Source organism: Rhea americana, unplaced genomic scaffold (genome assembly GCF_003343005.1).
Source record: "Rhea americana isolate MKP2758 unplaced genomic scaffold, rheAme1 scaffold_9, whole genome shotgun sequence".
In the NCBI taxonomy this organism is placed as follows: Eukaryota; Metazoa; Chordata; class Aves; order Rheiformes; family Rheidae; genus Rhea; species Rhea americana.
In genome coordinates this window covers 1,097,479-1,103,779 of record NW_028187088.1, presented here as the reverse complement: position 1 = coordinate 1,103,779, position 6,301 = coordinate 1,097,479, and positions in this window count along the sequence as shown.

The window sequence follows — 6,301 nt, the reverse complement described above, 5'->3', positions numbered from 1 at the left end:
TTTTTTAGATGAGAGCTGGCCAAAATGTGTGTCTGTGCACTGCAAAGCAATTTTCTGTTAAAAAAAAAGAAAAAAAGTATGTAAATGTGAAATGGACAATTCCCCAAATCTGAGTCTGCCCTTCCAACAGACACCATCCAAAAGGCTATTAGAAGAATACTATATTTTTTTCAAAGCAAAAAAAATCATCGAACTTCAGAAGTTACCATGACTTAAGAACGTGCTCAGGAGTGGATAAATTTGCATGACCTGAGCACTGTGTGGAAAAACATGATTATTTTTATYGTTTTAACCATTTCATGCCTTCATGATTGATGTTGTCAAGGTCTCCAAGGCSCCATTGTGCTGGACCAATATAGTTACAGACAGACAGACAGCTACCACAGAACAGGTCTTGGCCTGCAGAGATTGAAGCTCTGTAATAAAAAGACATGGGAAGTCTAGGACTATCTAGACAAGAAACGATTACTAGGTGCTGATATACAAAGTCTTTCAAATTCTCAGTTCTGGCATTTTTTCAGCATCCAAGCAGCTTTAAAATCTTTCTAATTTTATTTTTCAATTGGGGCTCTCTCATTCTGTTTTCACCCAGCTGTCCATTCTTCTACCTTTTATTGCTAACATTGTTCCTTTGTTTTTTTTTCACAGTTTCCCATTTTCATGGATGGTCACCCCCTCCACACTGTAGGTTATTMTCTTTATTAAGTATTTCTTAACAGTGCAGAGGTCCCATTACTGAATTGGGACAAATGCACAGTAGGACCTAGCCTTTTTTTTTTCCCTCTGATCCATCTAGTGACCTTGCTTTAGCAGCAAGCAGGCACAAGTTTGACCTCAAGCTTGTGTCTCTTTTTTGGAGCTGGAAACCTGCATTTGTTAGAAACCRTCACCCCTGGGATTGGCAGAGGCAGGCGAAAATTTCTAATTTTTTGGATAAACTTCCCCAGCATTATCAGAGTGATAATCTGASTTTGCTTTGAGAGGGAGACTCCGTTCTGGTAGAGCAAGACGAGCGGCATGCCTCTGCGGGTGTTTGGGCACCCGCACCCACGCGTGAGTCGGCGGGCACCGCCTGGTTTGCTCTGTTCGGTTAAAGCRCTTTCACGTCCTCTGGTACGGCCGTATTCGAGCACTTCAGGATGGGATGATGAAGAGCTTTAGCGCCGTTTTCCAGGAGGATCTGAGACAGCGGGAGAGAGAGGTCAATGGCCAGCTGTGGAAAGGTGCAGGCGTTTGCAGCTGGGCTTTTACGGAGGAGGACACAGAGCTAACCCGGCATCGCATGCCTCAGATACAACTGAAAATCTCGGGAGAACAGGGACGTGAACCTGAGTCGCTCAAGTCCTATTGCAAGGACTCGCCCGCGGGACAGTCCTGCTCCTCCTCAGGGCCTTTCCCGTGTAATGCCARCAGCCAGCGTAATCCTCTCCACAAGCGATGTAGTCCACTTCATTTATCACCTCTGTTATCACCCAGGAATTGAAAAACAAAACAAARATATTACCTAACTTCTTGAAGCTCATAAATGTTGCACACGGGTTCATTCTAAGTTCTGGGCAAATGTTCAAATAGATTTTTTTTTTTAATAGACATATACTGACCAAAGCATAATTTCTGACCATTCCCTTTCATTTTTTTTCCACGAGTGTTTCACGGCACACATAGACTAGTGTCAAACAAGCATGCCAGAGGGCTCAAATTATATTTATCTATTAGCCTTGATGTGATTGYAATCATCTGTATCTTCATGCATTAGTTTCTAGTCTAGTTTACAGTTCCTCCTGCTATAATTCTTCTCATATCACGTTTTCTTTGTTTTCCCATTTATTATTAATTTCTGAGCCAACTTTTTACTTATTCCGTGACTCCTGCGCCCGAAACGTTATTATTAACCTTGGACGTGGAACTTTGTCCAAAGTCCTTTCCGAAGCGTAAACAGCTCTGTCATTTCGTTGCAAAACGTGCTGCTGCTTTCCAAACCGCTCCTCACGCTGACCTCCGCGGTCGCTCGTCGTCCCCGACGGCCTCGGCTCCGGAATCAGCGGAACGGCAGAAAACTGCATTAACTGCGGCGGCTGGGACGGGGTGGGGGAGCGAAAATAGCGCCTGGCGGCTGCAGCGCAGCTCCCCGAAGGCGCTCCGACCGCTCAACAAACTTTAATAAGGACGCCTGACGCCCGGCGAGGCCGGCAATATTGTGACAGCCCTATCAAACCCAGCCGAGCTGATAAACCGAGGCGGGCGCACGGTAGCTGCAAAAAAAAAAAAAAAAAAATCCCGCTTTCCCTGGGAGCACGGGGCAAGGCGACGCCGCTGCGTCTTTACCTTGCTGCCTCCTCCCAGCTCTCTTATTTATTTATTTACCTATTTATTTCGATGTAGCGGAAAAACCGCCAAAAGTCTGCCAGAAAGCATGACCGTTCCTGTTTAGCCTTTATTTATATGCTTTATACGTTCCGCGTCTCTATTTTATCCTTTTTCCTATTGAGATGATGTGTGAATGCTATGTACACTTTTTTTTTCCCCCTCAGAGTCATGCAGCGAGTGTTTGTTTGTGCATCTGTATTGTGCTCTACTTTTCCTCATGTTCACAGATTTTTATTAAAATATTTCCATAAAACAGGTTGGTACCAAAAATAAATGAACACATACAAATTAATACATCAAAACAGATGAGTTATATAGAATATTTACAAACAACGGGATGCAATTCAAAGCTTCCTGTAAACACAGCATATGAATAAGCGTATACATACCCCGTGTTTACTTCCATGTTTATTAAGAGTTGCTCAGTAGATCCGAGGTAGGCTCAGGCTGGCAGACAAGCCTCTTCTTCTCGTCGCTTCCGATATTGTGGCTCAAGCTCTACTGATCAAAAACATCATATTTGAAACGCAGCCTGCACTTCCCCTACCCGCAGAAATAAATATACCAAGCTTAAAGATGGAGTCTCAGCGTTGGCATAACCAAGCTTGTTCGCACATGTTAAAAAAGTGAAACGCGGAGGTTTTTAAGCGGTCTGGTCAAGGTTACACAGCAAGAGAGGGACTGCGCCGAGACAGGAGTCCGGTCGCAGGACTGTTGGACTTTCAGCTAATCTACTCGTGGTCAAAAACATTTTGGGGGGGGGGGGGACGCGGTTGTGCACAGGATGCAGCTGCGGCGCCCCGGGGCTGAGCCCTCCCGCGCGGAGTGGGCTGACGGTGGCCCCGGGCCACCCGCACCCGCCACCCTCGAGCATTTCGCGGGCGGTCCTCGGCCGCGCGAGACCCGCTGGGCGCGGGAGGCCGGTGGCCCTGCCCGCTAGCGCCTGSCGGGAGGGCAGGAGAGGGAAAAGGGGCCCGCGCGCGGCGTCGCCCGGCTTTCCGCGTGCGAGGCGCGCGGCGGCGTTGCAGCCGCGCAGCGAGCTCGATTTTCTCGAGCCGCAGAGGCAGGGCCGTGCGGAGCCTGGCGGCGCAGCGCGAGAGAGCCCTCCCCGTGCGCCCTCCCACGAACAGGGGGCTTATYAAAAGATACAAAACGCCGCGCTGACTTTTCCTCTGTTTCCAGAGCAGGCTGTTTTGTCAACGTTTTGCCAGATTCTGGGAGTGTGAAATTGGCTGTTCATGTGCAGCCTGCACAAGTGCTGTAGTTTGAAAGTGAAGGCAATTAATTTTAGTTGTTGACTTAAACTGCTGTTGAGAGGTACTTCATTTCCCGATTCTTCCTCCTATAAATAGATTAAGGGTTACATGAAAGTCAAGTTGTGCTCGTTTGTCCTCCCTCTAGATAGATTTCCCATGACTGCTTATCTATCAGCTTCCCCCCCTTAACACAATTTGTTTCTCAAATTAATTTAGCTCTCTCTCCCTCATTGGTCCACAGCCAAAAAAAATTTGTCTCCCTTTTCCCTTTCTCTCTTTCTTTTTTTTTTTTTAATGAAAAAAAGAAACAAACCAAAACACTTCAGAATTAATATTTTCTGGAAGGGAGGTGGAGCAGTGTGTGTGTCCTGAGCTTGTGCGGTTGGAGCAGCTACAGGAAAGGTACCCGCTGGAGGGCGAAGCGCTTGCGTTAATGGTSGCGGGGGCTCCGCAGGCGCCGGCTCGCGTTGACATGAAGGCAAGTCGCATGCGCCCTCAGAGCTGCAGCATAAATCCCCCTGCTTAGTAATCGCCTATTAATTGGTGGATCTTCTCGTTATTGCTTACCTGTGTATTGGCTGCAACCTATCCTGCCGTTTTCAGGTACAGCCTGTGAAGATGGCTGCGATAGCTATAAAAATAAAGGGCAGTTTTGTTCCTTACCAAAGTTTATTTAAAAGAAGGAAGGTTACCAACGTGGAGGATGTTTAAAGCCTCAGGCTTGGAGACGCCCTGCACACTAAAGAAACCAAAGTTGTTCCCCATCTGATGTTCAATGTTAAATTACTCGGAGGTTGGGAAGGGATGGCGTCGCAGGATCGCTAACCATCTCCCTAAAGCCCTTAACACAAATTAGCTCTCTATAACGATGTAGCTAGCGGTCTGTGCTGAGAGCTGAGGCTGGCAAAGTCATGGACATCAGCCGACGACGTTCTTCAGGGTGAGCACACACACATTCACCTTTAAAAAAACCCTCCTTGTTCGCCAGAACAGCTTCAGCGCATGGGACCATAGAGCCACCTTAAAGTGCCTGGAGATGTTCAGGCTCCATCCTGCTGTTTAATGCAAACTGATCTGAGCATGTGCCCATGAGCTAGCTCGTGTCTCCACTCCAAAACAGCTCTAGTTACAGGATGCAGGCCATGAAGCATACATAGCAAATAGCTAGTATGAAGGTCTGAAGTCCAGTCATTTTTTTCTGATGCAGATAATGACAACTGGATAAATACAAATCACTGTTTCGAGGGCAGMGTTTGTATTTTTCATGGAATGCATACTTAAAGAAAAATAATTCCATGGCCTCCAGATTCTGTAATTTTCTTACTGCAGTTCATTTGATCAGTGATCTGGAGCTGCAAAATTAATTTACTCTTTACCATATAATATAGAGCTGAACAAAATTAGAAAAGGTCTGTGTTTTATCACTGGAGATGCCGAATCATTAACTGGAAACACTGCACTACAGAATTCTTGCCAGAAGGGGAAGAGAAAAAAGAAATACTTTAAAAATAATAGCGGATATTTGGAATTATTTAAAAATTCTTATTCTTTTGATAGTGGTTTTCTGAGGGATCTGGGCYCACTCAACATGCCTAAAATGTCTCGATACCCCAAAACATGGTCATGGTTTTTAATGTACGTAAGAATGGTGTCATACAGTTWAGAGCTATCATATAGATAGGTTTCCAGGTCATGGTGCTTATTTTTGAGTTAGAATATTTGTAAAGCTAGAAGTTGGGAGGTTCATAGGCTTACCCACTGGCCTGGCCAGAGTAGTTATCCCTGCCACAGTGGTGGCTCTTCAGAAGGCCCAGGTGAGTAAACTGTCTCTGCTGCACCGTTGCAGGAAGCTGGGCACCGCGAAGAAGCGTCGTCCTTGGTGCTCCTGCCATACGGTTTAGTAAATGTGACTCACCACCAGCACCTTGGGGTTAGTGGCCTGTGCAGATCATCTCTGTGGCTCAGGAGCAGTAAGCTGGACCATTCCCAGAAACATTGGGCTCACAGCATCATATTTTCATTCCAGARACTCCCAGCAGAAGCACAGCTGTCTCCTTCCATTCTGGGCTTCCTACTGCCTGCACCCAGGGCCAGGAAGCCCCCTCATCTCCCAAGCGCAATGAAGTCCTGATGTGGGCACTTTGCATGATAGAAAGCAGAATTAYGAAAGTATTGGAGTCTGACTGCTAACTGAAATAAAATGCAAATGCTGATTAAATACTCTGGAAGATAATACATAGGAGCTGTAAAAGGTGGTGTGATTCTGYGCCATTCCTTTTCCTGGAGGATCTGTGTAGCACAATAGGAGAGTATTAAGCAGCTCAAAAGTTAATCAATGAAATACGCATCTAGATATATTTTGGTAATCTTCTGTTCCAAGTGTAAGATTAAGAATTTGGCAGGAAGATCCCCCAGTAAAACTATCTGTGAACTAAACTGTTGCCGTTGCAACAAAGTATTACCATTAGAACAACAGGGTAAAGCTAATGCTCTTTTTAAGTACTGAGATACATCAAATAYGTCGGGCAATTGCTACACAGCCAACGATCCGGGTCAAAGTGAGGATCCAAGCGGTCACAGAGTGTCACCACTGCTCTGCAGAGAAATAATGTGGGAAGAGATATTTTTTTCTTCGATAAAGACTCTTCAAGATAACAAACAAACAAAACTACAATTTA